At 45.5% G+C, this 19,736-nt stretch overlaps 1 pseudogene across 1 annotated transcript; it reads right to left on the reverse strand.

The window, feature by feature from the left end:
* Window positions 1–1,706: 1,706 nt before the first annotated feature.
* LOC309648267 (homeobox protein OTX2 pseudogene) lies at window positions 1,707–13,899 on the reverse strand (annotated as a pseudogene). The gene is made up of 2 exons: window positions 13,810–13,899; window positions 1,707–13,378 (listed from the first exon to the last, which is right to left on the reverse strand). The product of its transcript is annotated as a homeobox protein OTX2 pseudogene (transcript).
* Window positions 13,900–19,736: the final 5,837 nt, after the last annotated feature.

The following is a 19,736-nucleotide window of genomic DNA, read 5'->3' on the forward strand; positions in this document are numbered from 1 at the left end:
TTTTAATTTTTTAATTTCAACTATGCAATGACAAAATTAAACTGAAATATCTATCTGCTACTGGTGGGAGAGGTATGAGGAGGCTTTGAGCTTCCATATTCTTTGCCACACTTCCTTTCAGCTGCCCTTCTTCCTATCTTTTCAGTATCCTCATGATTTGAGCTTTTATCATTAGAAAGTGATCCCCTTTTCTTTTTAATAATGTTTTTCACCTTAATGTTTATTTTGTTTGATATTAATAAAGTTATGCCAACTTCCTTCTCATTAATGTTTACATGTGTGAAATGAAATTCATATTTTATGGCAAGACAAGAAAAATTTAAACATGAAAACATTTTCTCTGTCCTTTAGCCTCCTCTCTCCCCTCTACTGTGCATTGTGTATCTGGATTTTGCATCCACCAAACCTGCCCCACTGGCAGAAATACCTGCTCAGCCATAAAGAACAACATTCTCCTAGCATCAACAAGACAACTCCTTAAAAGATAACATTCCTTCTTGATCTTGAAAGGGACCATGACGACACTTAGATCTGGATTGTGTAAACTGTCAATAATACATCATTTAATACACAGCCTTCTGTCTCAAAAAACTTATATAACCGTGCATTGACTTCTAATGGATGAAACAGTTCTTGGAGCTTTTTGAGTTGCTGTTCCCAGGTTATAATCCTCTTCTTGGCTTCAATAAAATTTTCCATTCCTTTCTTAGACCAACTGATTAATTTATCATTGACACATGATATATCTTTTCCCATCATTTTATTTTTACCCTTTCTTATCTGTAAGCTTATGTACCATTCTGTTAATGCAGATCAGTCAATCAGTGATTGATTCGCTGATTCCCCAATGTTAAACCAACCTTCTATTCTTGGAACAGACCCAAGCTGTTGGGTGTGATTATTACCATATGTATATGGCTGGATTTGGTTTGTTAACATTCTCTTCGGAAGACAAAGCAGGATGTGGGGCCAGGTGGGAAGGGTGTGTCCTTGGGTGAGGTGGCCTCCTGCAAGTAAAACACACCCTAAAGGAGCTGAGAGTTGGAAACTTTCTGCTAATCACACTCCCTGCCGTTGTAGCAGCCCACATCCAGTGATTGACAGAGACAAAGGTCTAAAGACATTTTGGCCCAACCTAGCATTTCTTATGGGCCATGGATGGTCCAGAACATCCCATGGGATTGGCCAAAATTTTGTCTCAGCTGTATCACATCTTGATTTCACCCTCTGACCAAGACTACTTCCTCTTCTTCCATTCACAGATGTTGATCCCTAATTAATACCCTGCCGGCCAGACTCCATCTCAGCATCTACTTCTGGAAAACCCAACTAGCAACAGGGTAGGCAGGGCCAGTTTTCTGGGCATGCAACATGGGCAGCCTTACAGGGCCCTGCTCTCAGAAGGGCCCCATGCTTGGTTTAATGCGCCGCTGTCACCATCTTGAGAGGATAAATTTTGATGGCCTGATAAATGAATTTGCATAAAAGTAATCCAGAAAAATCTTATGATCAATCAAGATATCACATTAATACAGTATTATTATTCATTGTATCACATAAAATTATGGTACCAAAAATAGTACATTTTTGCCATTTGCAAGTTTATGTTGTTATTCAGGTTTACCTATGATTCCTATTACATTTTATAATTTAAAAACATTCTCAAAGGAAAAATCTTTATATATATGTTATATATATTACATATATATTACTTTTTTTTTTTTTTTTTTTTTGGCTCCACTGCACGGCATGCAGAACTCTCCCAACTGGGGTTTGAACCCATGCCCCCTACAGTGGAAGCATGGAGTCTTAACCACTGGACCACCAGGGAAACCCAAAAGCTTTATATTTCAACAGCATTTTTTTCCTGGGTTTTGAGAATGTGGTCACATTTTCTTTTCGTGCTGAGCCCTGTAAATTATGCATCAGGCCTGGAAGGTGAGATCCTGTGCCACTAACTTGGTTGTCCCACGGGAGTTTGGAAAAGAGGAGTAATACTTTAAGCTATTATCTGTCATTTACCCCTTAATGTAAATGAATTTCAGATCATTTTATGAAAGATCTTAAAACATGTAAGAAGCGAGCTTAGGGGCACTACATACCTGGAAAATAGAAAGAATACCATTAAGGTGGGAAAGGGTGATGAAATGGGGGTCAGGGGTTAAAGATAAACTCCAAATTTTGTACCCAGGTAGGCTTTGTTAGACTCTTATTCCTGATGTTAATGTGAATAAAACGTACAGCCCAGCTATTAAAAACTAAAAATTAAGACATCGTTTATATGAGTCATAAAAAACTTCCCTTACCCCCAGGAGTACGCTAACACCACATATAAAAGTGAACAATCAGAAATGTCATTCAACCTCTTGTTTAAAACTGGCTTTGAATGGCCCAACTCTGGAGAATTGGAGATGCTTTTTATTACCTGGGGTTCTCTGAAGGGATATCAACTAATCAGAGTTCTAAATAGAGAAAAATATCTGGAGTTAATTAAAATGTGCAGATACTGTCATTTTCCATGTGGGGCAGAAAGAACTAATGTGTAGTTAGGATATCAGCAAAAGGCTAGTAAAAATATGTCACTGGTAAATTGAATGTACAACTCCTGGGAAGCGAGCACAACTTTTTTTTTTTTTTTTTAACATTCTATTCCATGTGCATTTGATATTTCTATTTACATGGCTACTTTGTACAAAAAGTAAGAATCTGTTTTCATGTGAAAGGAACTTCTACAGTTAACAACATTCTAACTACAGTTGTGGAATAAACTGTTCCAGTCCTTTTATAAACAGATTTCAGACTCAGAAAGGATCTGTCAGACAGAAGGAAAACTAATCCAAGAGACTTTATCCAAGCATTTTGACCATATATCCTGAGCAAAGACAACTGTAAACAAATATTGAATACTGGTTGGTAGTTTTGATTTTCACAGTAGAATGGGTGAGCAATTTAAAACTACTTTCTGTGTATTCTTGGATTAAGTAAATGAAGAAATATATTAAGAATGATGGAAGCCATGTTTTTCATTGTTGGCGAAGGGAATTACAAATATGGAGAGAGGGAACTTTAAAACAAATTCATGTGGTGTTTGTTTGGAAATTGAAGGTCAACGGGAACTCGTGTGTGAGGTATAACATTTAATAAGTTAAAATGTTATTTCACTTATTCACTTTCATAAATATAAAGTGAAGATGCATTTATTTACCCAATGTTTAAAAATAATTTATTTACCTAATTAAAATAAAACCAGCAGGGTAGCAAAGGTGGTTCAAAGAGAATTTGAGAGATTAAATATTATAGGCACTTGGGAATGTAAGTTGGTACAGCCACTATGGAAAACAGTATGGAGGCTCCTCAGAAAACTAAAAATACAATTATCATATGATCCAGCAATCCCACTCCTGAGAATATACCCGGACAAAACTATAATTCAAAAAGACAGGGACTTCCCTGGTGGTCCAGTGGTAAAGAATCCTCCTTGCAATGCAGGGGACGCGGGTTCCCTGGTAAGGGAACTAAGATCCCACATGCCACGGGGCAACTAAGCCCACATGCCACAACTACTGAGCTTGCATGTTCCTCAACTAAAGACTGCATGCCACAAACTACAGAGCCCACGCGATCTGGAGCCCACATGCCACAACTAGAGAAGAGAAAACCTGCATGCCACAACTAGAGAGAAGCCCGCGCACCACGACGAAGATCCCGCATGCCTCAACAAAGATCCTGCGTGCTGCAACTAAGACCTGAGGCAGACAAAAATAAATTAAATAAATAAATAATAAATCTTTTTTAAAAAATCCTAAAACTTATTTTAAAAAACCCAAAAAGACACATGCACCCCCATGTTCATAGCAGCACTGTTCACAATAGCAAAAACACGGAAACAACCTAAATGTCCATCGACAGATGAATGGATAAAGAAGATGTGGTACATATATACAATGGAATACCAGTCAACCATAAAAAAGAATGAAATAATGCCATTTGCAGCAACATGGATGCAAATAGAGATTATCATTCTAAGTGCAGTGAGTCAGAAAGAGAAAGACAAATACCATATGATATCACTTATATGTGGAATCTAAAATATGGCACAGATGAACCCATCTATAAAACGGAAACAGACTCACAGACATAGAGAACAGACTTGTGACTGCCAAGGAGGAGGGGGAGGAAGAGGGATGGACTGGGAGTTTGGGGTTGGCAGATTCAAACTATTACATTTAGAATAGATAAACAACAAGGTCCTATGTATAGCACAGGGAACTATATTCAATATCCTGTGATAAACCATAATGGAAAAGAATATAAAGAAAAGAATGCATATACATGTATGAGTCACTTTGCTGTACAAGAGCGACTGGCACAATATTGTAAATCAACTATACTTCAATAAAAAAATTTTTAACATTATAGGCACTGAATAAAGAATAGGATTTCTGTGATAGATACAAAACTGGTTAATGTCATACAGGGCAAGGAAGCTGTAACCTTTGGGATCTTAGGATTCTGTTTCTTTTTTTTTTAAATTAATTAATTTATTTTTGGTCGCGTTGGGTCTTCATTGCTGCGCACGGGCTTTCTCTGGTTGCGTCGAGTGGGGACAACTCTTCGTTGTGGTGCGCGGGCTTCTCATTGCAGTGGCTTCTCTTGTTGCGGAGCACGGGCTCTAGAGCTCAGGCTCAGTAGTTGTGGCACACGGGCTCAGTAGTTGTGGCTCACGGGCTCTAGAGTACAGGCTCAGAAGTTGTGGCGCACGGGCTTAGTTGCTCCACGGCATGTGGGATCTTCCTGGACCAGGGATCGAACCCGTGTCCCCTGCATTGGCAGGCAGACTCCCAACCACTGCGCCACAAGGGAAGTCCCAGGGGTTTTGTTTCTGATTTCTTTGGATTTTGTTGTTTTTTTTTTTACCTGAAAGAAATGATTTACATCAGTACCAGACAAAAATCTGCATGTTAACATGTAACCTTATACAGTCTGGGCTCTATTCAATGGTGAAGAACAAATCAAACCAAAGTACATTTCCCTAAAATATAAAAAAACCCTTGAGTGGGCCTTTAGCTGCAGAATGGACAGTGTCCTTTATAGAGAGGACAAGATATGTCTGCCATGAGGGCCAGGAAACATTGCTGCTTCAGTAGCAATAAGCAAGCACCGGGATCTTGGTTTCTAAACACCATTCTCCACTAAAAGGAACAAAGACTCCATGAAGTAATGGTTAATTACAGAGCTAGGGCAGAAAACGTATAAGAGAGATCTGGAATGTAGTTATGTGCCAGAAAGTAAGGGAGTGCTCAAAGAATGGTGGGGGCATGTTAAAAGGACACAAGAGCCTGCATGAAGGGACTCCAACTGGCCAAATCTGGGGCAATTTAAGCATAGGAATAAATAATGGTAGTAAAGGAATAGAATCCATTGAGTAAAATAAGGATTTGTGTGTCTTTATATAAATAACTGGAGGAGAAGGGAAAGTTCTTCCTAACAGTGGAATGCCAGCCAATAAAGGTAGAAGAAATAATAAAACGAGAAAAAACACTATTTTGTAATACTCATAGTAATGGTTGATTCAGGCAAGATATATCAATGAATGCTACAACTAGTGGATGAAAGTTTGATAAGGAACAGGATATTTATACAGTTTCAAAATATTTCCTATCAAATGATTGATTAATTACAGAGGAAAAAAATAGTAACTTTACAATGGAGACACTGACAGGCACCACTTTCACTAAGTAATCAAAATGAACATTACCAGTAATGGGACAAATCAATATCATGTGCCTCCTGATGTAATGTCCTAAGAAGGACACAACATCATTTCTGTAATATTATTGCCAAAATGCATAACCTGAATCTGATCATGAAGAAACATCAGACAAACCCAAATTGAAGGACATTGATTAGAAAATTAGATAATAGCAATGTATCAATGTTAAATATTCTGACTTTGTTACTCCTTAAAGTATTTAGGGGCAAATAGACACAATGTCTGCAACTGATTTCCAAGTGGTTCAGAAAAACATACATTCATGTATTTTATATATATATGTATATATGTATGCATACATAATGATATATGCATATATTCTTTTATATGCATTTTATATGCATATAAAAGAAATGAAGGAGTTTGGTGCTTGCAAGGTGATGAGGTTTGGAAATGGCTGCTAAAGACACAGGGAATGTGATTTGCTGAGAGAATAGGGAGGACCTGAACCTTCTGGCCTCAAATTCCACCACTTCAATGAAGTAGCAGTGACCAAGTCCAGCGACCACTCCCCGGTCATCTTCCTTGTTGATCTCTGATCTGCTGTTGACTTTGTCTCCTTGAAAACATCTCTTCCCTCCACTTCCACTGGCGTGGCTCTCCTGGTTTTTCCTTCTGCCTTTCCATCTCTTTCCCAGCTCTTCCTTCTCTGCCTATTTCTTTCGTGCATGTGACATTCAGGGTTCTGGTTTCGCCACCCTTCACAGTCTCCCACATCAGGTTCATCTATGCTCACAGCTTCCATGACCACCTCATGCTGAAGAATCTCCCACCCTCATCTCCTGCTCAGGTCCTGCTCTTCTAAGTCGTAGCTACATTTCCACCTGTCCTTTGGGTACCTGCACCCAGCGGCATCTCAAACTCAACATGTCCCAAACAGAACTCACTGTCTTCCTGTTCACTCTGCCATACTCCTGCTCCAGTCTTCTCTGCCTCAGAAAATATCCTGTTCTCAAGACAGAACTCTGAGTCTCATTATGCACTGAGCACCTTCAGTCAGTCACTGAGTCCTGTCTTTTCTGCCTCCTAATTCTCTCTCACACCCGTCCGCTTCTATCACTACAGTCACTGCCTGGCAGTCCGTTGACCCCACCTCTCCTTGGATCATTGCAACAGCCTCCTAGCTGTCCTCTCCCCCTCTAGGCCACGTGTCACACTGAGGTTAAACGCCGTGGGTGAGCACTTTAACCTGAGTCTGAACTCCTCCAGATAACTCACGCAGCCCTGTGTGTTCTGGCCCCTGCTCTCCTCTCTGGCCTCATCTCCTACTGCCTCTCCCCTCTTGCACCCTACATGCCAGCCTCTCAAACTTCCCTCACTTCCTCCAACCCAATATCCCCCCATCAGTTTGGAAACCTCTCCCCTTCCTACCCTTCCTCACTCCACGTGCTTCTCCCACCCACCCACTCACCCTTACATAAATTGAATTCAGCTCTCACGCGTCGCTTGTTTACTACTTCCTCTGTGAAAATTCCCAAGACTCACCAAGTCTGGTTGAGGATCTCCAATAATGCACTTCCCACCATAGTATTTGCCATGGTGAACTGTAATTTCCTGTTTATCTGTCTTTATCCTCGTGAAGACAGTACTGTGTCTTGTTCATGGTTGAAGCCTCAGTGCTCGTCGTTATACCTGGCACATTATACCTGGCCACATATAATGATGGAGATATGGATAGATGGATAGATGGATCAATAGATAAATGATTGATTGATAATAGGTGATAGATGATAGAAAGATGATAGAAAGATAGATGATAGATAGGTAGATAGATAGATGATAGAGAATAGGTACACAAACAAACAACTCAGTATAAATTCCAGAGGGTTTTGGAATCTGGCCTCATGACTTCCTGAGATCCAGAGCAATACACTTTGGCAGTTTTACTCATTACGGCTGAACGGTATCAAAGGCCTTTGAAGTAGAGATTTCCTTTTCCACAGCTAGGTTGGGGGTTTTATGGCTTTGAAGTAACAGTACTATGTTTTGCCACGTGGTGGCGCCAGCACAACACCAAAGAGGCCTTCAGAGGCGCCATTTCGCCCCCATCATCAGACGGGGGGGGGGGGGGGTGATATCACTCGCCCTTGTTGACAGTGGACAGCATTATTGTGGTGTAAAGCCTTTATTAGGGGCTTGTATTCATTGTTCGGGAAGTCTTGGCAATATTTACAGCTCTCTGAGACTCAGAGAAATCATCCCAGCTCCACAGAAGGGTGGAGAGGGTTATTTCCTCTCCCACGAAAGCGTGTCAGCCTATTGTGCTAATAGGTGAGCAGCTGCTCCACTGTGAACGAGGAGAAACCTTGGGGAACTGCTGTCTTCAGAAAAGCCGAGTACTCTTCCCTCAGGGCCTGCCTCTGAGGGCTGAGCAGGCCCTGGGCACTGAGAGGTGGGGCTCTGCAATCCTGGCCAGAGTCCTGCTTCTGGAAGGAGCCTTCAGTGCTCCTGGCATTTCCTGTGATGGGGCTCAGGGGCCCCCTCCACCCAGATCCCTCCCCCTCCCCCCGCCCAGCCTTACTCACTCTCACCTCCTTAACCCTTTGATGACTCCCTCAAGACCCTTACAAGGCCCTGCAGAGGCGGGCTCCTGGTTTGCAGTACTACGTAATCGGCCCTGAATGCCCCAGGGCATTTGCACACCCCAGTGGGTGGAAATGGGGTGGAGAGACTGGGCTGTGTAATGGCCAGTCTGGTCGCAGGCAGACTCCCTGAAGACTCTCAGGCTCCCCAACCCCATAGGCCAGCATCAGCATGCACACGTGAAGGATGGACCAGTCCAGCCAAGGAGAGTGAGGGGAGGAGGGAGTCAGCAGGAAACGCTTGCAAGACCTTGACCAAGAACCTTCTCGTGTTTCTCCTAGAGTAGACATCACAGCCGCCCCACCCTGGGGCAGAGATCTTCTGGCTCTCTGTAGAGGGGGATGGTACACCCCACCCCACGATAAACACAGACACAAGACACAACCCTCATGGCTGTTAAGCCGGGGCTCCTAAAAACTCTCAATTCAGGGACCCCTTTAGCAGGACACAGGACCCTAAGCAGCATTTCCCCCACCTATACAGGTGACACAGCCATGGGAGATACCAGCAAGCTTTGCCTAGGGTAAGCTTTGTGTCTATGTTCCTTCAGTCAACAGACCTTCACCAGGGACCCACCGGGTGCCAGGCACTGTGCCAGGATCACAGGGTGAATAAGAAAGACACAGTTCTCCAGTTCAGGAACTTACAGGCTAGCAGGGAATCAGACCTGTTAGTATTTGTCGCACCTGGTTATAAGCACTGTAACAGAAGTGACACAAAAGTGCTAAGGTAATAGCTCTGATTATTCATTATTGTGTTTTTTGATTTGCATTCAAAGCCACATCACAGAATATACATTAGAGAGCACTTACGTCTTCACGTGACTTGCATTTTTGATCAGTGCCTGTGTTGCAGGAAGGGGATCCCTTCCAGGGCCCAACAGTGGGCTCTAGTCTAACGCTCGGAAATGAATTGTCCGAGGAGACACTCGTGCTGACAAAGCAAGAGACTTTATTGGGAAGGGGCCCCCCGGGCGGAGAGCAGCAGGGTGAGGGACCGCAGGAGACCTGCTCTGCCACGCGGCTCGCAGCCTTGGGTTTCATGGTGATGCGATCAGTTTCGGGTTGTCTCTGGCCAATCACTCTGACTCAGGGTCCTTTCTGGTGGTGCGCACAACCGCTCAGCCAAGATGGATTCCAGCGAGGAGGATTCTGGGAGGCTGGTGAGACATGTGGACAGGTGTCTCCTCTCTCCTTTTAACCTTTCCCGATTCTTCTGGTTGGTGGTGGCTTGTTAGTTCCGTGTTCCTAACCAGGATCTCCTGTCGTAAAATAACTCATGCAAATTGTTGCTGTGTTTGCCTGGCCCCGGAGGGCGGTTTCAGTCAGTGTTTCCCCTAACACCTAGACTGCTTGGGTGGAAAGAAATTCCTCCAAGACACTCCCTTCTGAGTATGAGTCAGGAAGCCGAGGCCTCCCAGGCATAACCCGGTCAGAGGCGGGGTGACTGGGCTCCAGGACATGTTCCAACCAGAGGCCGGGCACAGCCTGGGGAGCGGGCAGCAAGATGGGAAGCCCGCCCCCCACGTGAGGCAGAGGCCCCAGTGCTGGCTCCAGCCCTCCCCTATGACTGCTGGCCCTTCAGCTGTCACAGCCCTTCTCTGGCCTCGGCTTCTCATCTGCAGCGATTAGATGAGAGGAAATGGTCCTGCCCTCTTCTCCACCTCTAAGCCTGTGGCCTTTGTGATTCTCGTCCTTGCCATTAGGAGCTGAAGAATCGCCTCGCTCTGAGTCAGATGCCGTGTGGCCGCATCACTGAGAGGTGACTCAGACCCAGACAGGGCTCTGAGGCTCCTTTTGTAATTCCCTTGTTTGGCCCCAGGCAGGGTCTCTCTTGGGAGGTGCTGGGCAGAGCCTCTCTCTGGGCCAAGGAAGAACCTGGGCACCCAACGCCCAGGGAAAAAAAGGAATGTCTTTCCAAGCTTTAAATCACGTGGAAATTTAAGTTATAAATTGTATGGAGAATGCCTTGGGCACCATTATGCTTCATTGTGCCTGGAAGCCCAAATTAATGTTCTAAAAAGTAAATATCTCTAAGTCTACAGAAAAGTCATGTGTGTGTGTGTGTGTGTGTGTGTGTGTGTGTGTGTGTGTGTGTGTAAAAGAAAACAAACAAACAACCTCTCAGAGGAGGAAGAAGCCTCAGGCAGTGGAAATATCCTGGTTATTCTACCCCCAGCGCTGGCTACATTTACAAGTGGCCCCTGTGATTGGAAGTTGGAAGCAAAGGAGATGATGGACCAGGCAGGTTCTGGGGCAGGAAAAGCCAGAACAACGTACACAAAAGGCACAGGCAGAGAAAGAGGAGCTGCTGAAGGAGGTTGAGGAAGAACAGGCAGAGAGCTGGGAGAAAAGCCGGGAGAGGGAGTCATCCACGGAAGCAGAGGAGGAAAGGTTTCGAGAAGGAGGGGAAGGACTGCAGTGCCAGAGGCAGCGCACAATACCTAAGGTGAAAACAGGGAAGCCTCGGTATCTGCAAAACAGCTCAAAGGGTATGGCTCAAAATATTATCTCTAGCCCTTGAGGAGGAACTAGATCCTTGACTGAGGATCTGGAAGCCATCAGTGACTGTGGCCATGGCAGTTTGCGGCGTGCTGATAAATAAGGGTCAGAATGTTCATTTTTCTCCCCATTCGCTCTGCAAACCACACTGCCCCTTGTCTAGGGCAGGGCTTCCCAAATGCAGCTTTGCGTTCAAATTCCGACTCCACTACTCACTAGCTGGATGACCCCAGGGAAGTCACTGAAACTCGTGGTGCCTCGGTTTCCTCATCTGTAAATGTGGAAAAAATGACAAGACCCATCAATGAAATGAAAAAATATGTGTAGAGCATTCAAGTTGAAGACAAGCTCTCCCGAGGCTGCTCCAGCCACTGACAATACAGCAGAGGCACTGGGCTGGCCATTTCTGCCCACTGCTGACTTCTAAGAGGCCTGCTTTGCTCAGGAATCCCCAGTGGGTTGGCTGGGGCTTTCTCAGGCGGCACTGCTGGCCCACGAACCCCGCTGTTTTTCCTTCTCTCTCTCTTTCCACAGGTGTCAGGCTTGCACTGTGGTCCGAAGGCTCCCCTACCTCCTCTGCTCCCTCCCCCCTTTCTCTTCCACAGGCATCACCCCCAATCAATCTCTTGCACGTCTAACTTTGTGTTGGCCTTTTGCTTCCTGGAGGACCCAAATTGACAAACTAGGTAAAACAGAATTCTTTGCTACAGGACTTGCCTGAGCCTTTAATGTAAGAATATACATTATGGTTCTCAAGAGGGGAACATAATTTGAAGTGTTTCCCAAATTTATTTGATCACTAAAAGCTAACATCCACCCACTCACAGCCACGACACCATGGAACATCCGTTAACATCTCATGGAAATTATGATCTGCTAAGTAAAGTTTTGGTTTTTTTTGTTTTGTTTGCTTTTCTTTTTTTGTGTGCTAGAACCATTTTAATATAATTATACATATCTGCCAAATCCAGGAAGAAAGGCTTATGCATATATAACTTTTCCAGTTAACATCTGCAAGCATAAACAACGATGATCTCAGTTTATAAATTCATCAGGGTCAGAGCAATTGACCAACATCTCTTTACTGCTAGGCTTACCAACAGCAAATTACAGATGAATTAGTGTCCTTTCGTTTCTCTTCTCTCATTCTCCTTGTCCAGAGACATATTGTTGTAAAGTTTCAGTGCAGCTCACCTCCAGCCAAAGGTAATCTTTTTAGATAAGTACTCAGTTGCTCTGAATTTACTTATAATGATAACCTCTTGAATCATAGAAGAACCCCTGCAGAGCTGGAGTTCAAGGTTGCATACAATAACAGGAGATCACAGTTTTGAAGTCTCGCACAGATTAAAAACCACAGATGTACCATTTATATAAGACACACACTGATTGTCTCTTAAACTACGTATTGACTCCTTATGAACATTATTTTTTAAATAAAGTAGTGCATCTAGGACAATCAGTCGCACAATTCACACAGCCCTGAAAAGTTTTTCACTGCCAACTACCAGTTGGTCACGAAACGTGAGTGAGCTTGAGACACTGTCCATTCCTAAGATTCATCCAAGGATTGGCTAAGACATTGGAGCACCTCTGCTTAAGAAGGCTATGTCTTTCCCTCTTTTCCCTCACAATTTAGTTGTGTTTGTTTATTTTTGGTGGTATTTGGTTGCACGTGGCTAGAATGCTTTCGATCACTTTGCGAATCAGGAAAACCAATGATCTAAAACTATGATAGGATCTTAAGTATATTGGTTTGTCCATTTCATGTAGCTGGCTGGCAGGCCCCTCTAAGGCCTTTCATTTTTCTTTCTACGCCTCACAGGACATTAATCAGAAGATGAGTCTGAGCATCATACCATCTAACTCTTTTAACCAATGCCTGGCTAAAACTGGAATGTCCAGCCCAGTGTATTTAAAAATCACCCACAAAAAGAGGTTCTGCAGGTCTTCACAAAACCTGGAATTTCCACGAAGATGTCTGATCTTTATAATCAAAGCAGTCAGTGGTTGAGTTAAAACCCAAACTTGAAGCTCCATATCCCTGGGTGGAAAGAGAAGCTGGGGACTGATTGAGATGGCTGGTGACTGCATTGGTACCCATGGGACTGAGTGTGGTCACTGGCCCAGGAACTGGTGATGCATGGGGATCAAATAAGATCCACAGTCCACGCCCCCAAAGTAGGAATTTGAGCCAGCATATCCTTGACTATAACCTGAAGCCTGAGTATAGATCATAGGATGGGACCTCTGCATGCAGGAAGAGGAGGTGGACAAGGGACTGGACAGTGGGGAGATGGAAGCTGGGCTCCAGATAGACACAAGAGCACTGCTGCTGGAAATGGCTGGGACCGAGGTGCTAGAGGGGGGAGTGAATTGGCCACTTGTTCCACTCTGAACTCACTTCCCGAGCAGGAGACGTCTTCTTTTTGGCAGGTCTCACTTTGTTTTGACCTCCATTCTGCTGTTGCTGCTGCTGTTGGTGGCACTTAGCTCTTCGATTCTTAAATTTATTTATTTGTTTTTATTTTTGGCTGTGTTGGGTCTTCGTTGCTGCGTGCGGGCTTTCTCTAGTTGCGGTGAGAGGGGGCTACTCTTCGTTGCGGTGCGCAGGCTTCTCATGGCGGTGGCTTCTCTTGTTGCGGAGCACGGGCTCTAGGTACGTGGGCTTCAGTAGTTGTGGCTCACGGGCTCTAGAGCGCGGGCTCAGTAGTTGTGGCGCATGGGTTTAGTTGCTCTGCGGCATGTGGGATCTTCCCGGACCAGGGCTCGAACCCGTGTCCCCTGCATTGGCAGGCGGATTCTTAACCACTGCGCCACCAGGGAAGCCCCAGCTCTTCTATTCTTAAACTGCACCTGCACCCTGGACTCGGGCAAGCTGATTTTCAGCGCCACCTCCTCCCGCGTGAAGATATCTGGCTATCGGGTCTTAGCAAATAATGCTTCCCGCACATCTAGCTGCGCCCAGGTGAACGTCGTCCTCTCCCGCTGCTGTTTCTGAGAGGTGACCGGGTAGCCCACCGAGGGGTGCAACAAGTCCATGACCGAAGTGGTCAGACTCAACCCATTGACTGTGTAAGGCGGTTGCTTAAGAAAAGACATCATGCTAAGCTTGTTTGGAGGCTCAAAGTTGGCCCAAATCCGGGGGACCCAGCCAGAAAGTCTCGCTTCGCCTGGGGTGGACAGATTCAGAGTCCTTGGTGGGTGGGTTTGGAGTGGTGGAACTGAGGCAAAGCAAACAAACAAACAGAGGTGCTGGTTTACCGCTTCGGAGAACGCAGCTCTTCCACGTTCCACCACTAACTTAAGAAGAGCCGGTGTTTTTTTTAAAAATATTTTTCAAGGTAAGGTTGCTGTCATTGGTTCAATCTTTATTTATTATTTATTTATTTGTTTTTGGCCATGCCTCGCAGCTTGTAGTATCTCAGTTCCCTGACCGGAGATTGAACCCAGGCCCCTGCAGTGAAAGCGCCAAGTCCTGATTCACTGGACCTCCAGGGAATTCCCCTAAGTAAAGTTTTGTAAACACTAAACAAGAAGACCTCTCAAGTTCCATCCAACCCTGGATTCTGTCACATGGATCTCAAAATGTGAAACACTTCAATAATTATAGTGCGTCCAGGGCCTCATTGTACAGAAAGCAAGTCCCAAGGCCTCACTTGATTTATATCAACAACCCAAGCTATATTCATGAGTCTCCTCCCATCTTGGCACATAACACTTTGTTAACACCCCCGATGTCATCACCCCTATTTTACAGATGGAAAAACTGAGATGCAGGAAGGTTAAGATGCTTGCCTCAGATCCACACTCGAGTTCCCGGTGTGGTCAGTCTGAGACACTGCGTTGATGGAAGGCCTAAAGGGGAAGGGAAAGGAAGGGTTCCTGGAATCTAAGTTCCAGGAATAAGTTGGATGACAGCAAGAACCTGCCGTCACTAAGCCGAGCCCTGTGCCCGAAGGAGGGAGGAGATAAAAAGTAACAGCAAGAGAGCTGTGTCCGAGCCCAGGTTGGAATACAACATTGCACAGAGGAGAAAAAATGCTGAAACATGTCGAAACTGCCAAGCAACAAATGTAACAGAGTGCGGGAAATGTGGAGATCCAAAGGGATTAGGAGATAGGGGTGGGTGGCTGTCCTTTATGACAACAGGATTGGTTCCTTCCCTGCCCCCACTGTTCTAGCCCCGCTGATCCCCCAGCCCTTTCTCTGCAATCCCCAGATCTCCCCCCGCCACTGCCCCAATCCACGCACCTAACTCAGCAGAGGTTTCCTACACCAGTGCTGGCATCACTTTCCCTTCCAATGGGTGGGTAAATCGGGCCACAGTGGTTATTAACCATTTTCAATTTCACTTCTTGGTAACAAGCCTGTTAACTGATTGGCTGAAGAAAGGAACGAAATTGGGAGAAGTAATGAATCCAGGAGACCAGATAGAGCCACGCTTCTCAAAATGTGGTTACCTGAATCACAGTGTAAACAAACAGGCACCGGTGATGTTTACCATTTTTTTGAACAGCCGTAAACATTACTGGGAAATTGGTTTCTGCCACAGCTGGCATAGGAGGGACAATTGCACTGCGACCACCAAGCCTGCAGACACAGGAGGGCGGAGGGGGCCACTTCCACCTTCTCATTGCGTGAGCTGGAGCATATATGGGGCAGTCCTACAATTTCTACATGGGAAGGACTTGGGGATGAAAATGTGGATGGTAGATGAAGCAGGGTGCATTGGGGCTTGTCTTGAGTTTTTTTGCCTAGTAAACCCCCTGTTCTGGCTCAGAAATGTATTTATTTGGGGCACTTGGGGGTTGTGCTGATGGAAATTATGGGTGAGGCCAGCACCTCTCCCAACACCCCTGGTGCAGACACTGGAGCTTATCACTTCCTACAGAGAGAACACGCTACCCTGCGCTCCTTCCCTGCAGCGGGCAGCATGAAAATAGAGGAATTGCTCCCCATGTGTCCAGGACTCATGGGCCTTTAGGAGAAAGGTATGCAGCTGCTGATGAGAACAGTGACAGCACCCGAGGTGGTCCAGTTCCAGCAGTTTCACACATGTCGTGATTTCAATGCTTACAAACCACTCTGTGAACTCTGCAGAGTAGATATTTTTTCCCCATTTGAAGATATGAGAGAATTGATGGTTAGTGTTTTGAAAATTGCAAAGGACCCCACAAATACAAGATAGAACTTATTATTAGCAAAGCTATCACTAGGGGACCCCTTCTATGGAAACTCCTCCCAGAGATGGTATTTGGTGGGTGAACAGCAGCTGCCCTGCCTCTCTGGCCTCTTGGCAAGGGTCAGATATAGTATCCTGAGCTCCAGCCGATAAGTAAAATCATCACGGGGCCCAGGAAACTGTCTGAGCTTTTTGAAGCTTTCTGTCTGGAGTTTTCCTCTGTCCTCCTACTCTTAGCACCTCCCAGCTTTTGCAGCACCAAGGACAGCCTATCCCATCCATCCTTGGAAACACACAGGACACCCCATCCCATTGGTGGAATCCAACAGGCCTATCCAACCCTCACTCTACAGTCATAAGGAAAGACTAAAGCCTGTAACGGCTCTAGCCAGGGAGAAATCTTTAAAACAAAACCGTATGTTATAACACTGTGGAATTCGTATTCTCCTTGCTCTCTTTTGGATTCTGATCACAGACCTGAAAGACGGAGGAGAAGACAGAACTGGCTTTTCCTCAGCCTCAGCCCTAGGAAAGAGGTGGCCCCCTGCCAGCCCCTCTGTCCTCCTAAGCCAGGGAAAGAGACTGGACAAGACTGTGGCTCGATCACATATTAGCTGCCCTTTTTCTGGGACTCCATTTCCTCATCTATTATATGAGGAAATAAGATTTTCCTTGACCAATGGTGAAGAGTAAATGTGTAAATGTGTATAATGCACGTGGAGGGGCTCAATTAAGAAGGTGGCTTGGGGGGCTTCCCTGGTGGTGCAGTGGTTGAGAGTCTGCCTGCCAATGCAGGGGACACGGGTTCGAGCCCTGGTCTGGGAAGATCCCACATGCCACGGAGCAAATGGGCCCGTGAGCCACAACTACTGAGCCTGCGCGTCTGGAGCCTGTGCTCCGCAACAAGAGAGGCCGCGATAGTGAGAGGCCCGTGCACCGCGATGAAGAGTGGCCCCCGCTTGCTGCAACTGGAGAAAGCCCTCGTGCAGAAACGAAGACCCAACACAGCCAAAAATAATAAATAAATAAATAAAAATAAATAAAATAAAAAATAATCAGGTACTTATTTAAAAAAAAAAAAAAAAGAAGAAGGTGGCTTGGAATAGTATCCCCGGGACCTGCAGACTGTGCCCCTAACACCTCTTAAGCATCCGGGCTATGGATTTGGTATGACCTAGATGCTTTATTTTCTCTTCTTTTCACTTGGAGAAAATAATCTAAAGAAAAATTCTACAAAAAGAAGGTTCTACTATATAGCACAGAGAACTATATTCAGTATCCTATGATAAACCATAATGGAAAAGAATATTTTAAAAAAGAATGTATATATAGGTATAACTGAATCACTTTGCTGTACAGCAGAAATTAACACAACATTGTAAATCAACTATACTCCAATAAAAACACAATATTGACCAAGAAAAAAGAAAAAGAAACAGAAAGAAAAATTCTACAAAAAGAGATTCCTTTGCTCTGGCCCTCTGAGACACACACACTTTCTCTCTCCCTCTCTTCTTCTCTCCCTCTCTCTCTTTCTCTCTCTCACATACACACACACGCACACACACATACACACACACCCCTAGTGGCACACAGGCCTGTGGCCCACCCCCAGGCAGCTGCGGGTAATCCCAGCTGCTCTGACTCACCCCTGCTCTCAGGGCTGGGTGACTCGCTGCATCAGTGAGGCTGATAGGAAGTATGTCTGTCTGTCTGCACTGGTGAGTTCCTGTGGAAGGGATTGTGCCGTCAGAGAGAGAGATGAGATCTTGCTGGATCCAGAGAGATAGAATCATGTGGGAGGCTTTGAAAAGTACAGAGGAGTGTTTATTCAGGTTTAAGAAACTGGACCTTGTCCAGTGGCGGGTGTGGTCATCATCATGGGTAACTGCAAGTAAATATGAGTAGCTCAGGACCACCAAGTTCCTTTGTGAGCAGAGTCCTGTGTGCAGAGGCCCTGAAGGCTGACGAATCATCTGCCAGGACTGCAGAGAAGAGGGTGTGGCCCGGGCCAGAGGATGGTACTCCCGGGAGACGATGGAGCTCCTCTGTGAAGGGCTGCAGGAAGCTTCTCTTAGGGCTGGTTTGCCTTTGTCGCTGAAAGGCCTGGGAAGGGGAACCTTAGCCACCCGCCTGGGAGGAGGTGCTTTCCCAGGATGGGCTGTCCTCCAGCAGACCAGCTGGAGGAGAAATCTGCCCACTCTGCTGCTGGACGGGTGGACAAGCTTTCTCCCTGAGCCCAGCGGAAATCGGACAGTGAAGGAAATTAACAGCTTCCAGGAAGGGTTGTCTCTTTCCTCTGCTCTCAACTGGGATGGTTTCGTAAAACACTTGCACCAGAGACCTGTGAGCTAGGAATGAATGCCTGTGTCCCCCATTTCATCCAAGGGTACAGAAAGCAGAGCCTGGTGGTGGCAGTGGTACCCGTCCATCGGGCAGTGCAAACTGGAGATGCAGGATGTCAGGTAAAAACACATCCAGACTTAGATGGGGAAGACTTTAATCAGAAAGAAAGACTGTTGCAACAGGGGGAACTCTCAGGTCTCAGAAAGCTGCAAGGATCTCAAAATCAAAAAAAAAAAACAGTTTGTTTTTTAATAGGGTAAAGGAGGGGCAACAGAGATAAGCAGAATCTTTGGAGGGGAAGCTGGACAAACAAGGGGAAACGAATGGGGTCTGATAGGAAAAGGTCATTCTGGGGGTCAGCAGATTTCCCAGGAGAAGCTGATAAGCGAGACCTGGTCCACTTTTTCTGTGTTTGCTCAGACTTGGAGGCAAGAGAGAAACCTGACTAAAGTTTGGTCAAGCAGAGTATAAGAAACGGACACGTGAACACCTGGTCAAGGACAAGATAGATTGAGGGAGGAGGAATAAAATTGGTGAATACAAAACCAAACCCAAATGGAGGCTGATTCCATGGAAATGGGGTGCCTGGGAATTCCACTCCCAAAGCTCTTGGTGCAAGGGGCTCAGTTCTTTTTTTTTTTTTTTTTTTTTTTAATTTATTTTATTTATTTATTTTTGTCTGTGTTGGGTCTTTGTTGCTGCGCACGGGCTGCCTCTAGTTGCGGCGAGCGGGGGCTACTCTTCGTCGTGGTGCACCGGCTTCTCATTGCAGTGGCTTCTTTTGTTGCAGAGCACAGGCTGTAGGCGCGCAGGCTCAGTAGTTGTGACTCACGGGCTCTAGAGCGCAGGCTCAGTAGTTGTGGCTCACGGGCTCTAGAGCACAGGCTCAGTAGTTGTGGTGCACGGGCTTAGTTGCTCCACGGAATGTGGGATCTTCCCGGACCAGGGCTTGAACCCGTGTCCCCTGCATTGGCAGGCGGATTCTTAACCACTGTGCCACCAGGGAAGTCCAGGGCTCAGTTCTTAAATGTGAATAAATACTCATGGCAGCCAATGCTATTCGAAAATCCTATGACTCCTCCTCCTATCCGGGAAATTTAGAAAGTGGGGAGCAATAGGCAATCCCCAAAAGATTCTGAGGGACAGAGTAGTTCTTTCATATGCAAACCACTCCCCCCCACTTATAGAATGGGTGTGTGGCCCTCAAGAACAAGGCCAGTGCTGACTTTAAAGCTAAGAGGAAGCTGGCACCCTGATGATGATGGAGAAGTACCTAGAGGGCTGGCTCATACCACCTGCCAGCAAACCTTCAGGCCGTGGAATCTTTGGCTATGAAAGGACCCCATAG

Source organism: Balaenoptera physalus (assembly GCF_965194825.1).
Source record: "Balaenoptera physalus genome assembly, chromosome: 1".
Lineage (NCBI taxonomy): Eukaryota > Metazoa > Chordata > Mammalia > Artiodactyla > Balaenopteridae > Balaenoptera > Balaenoptera physalus.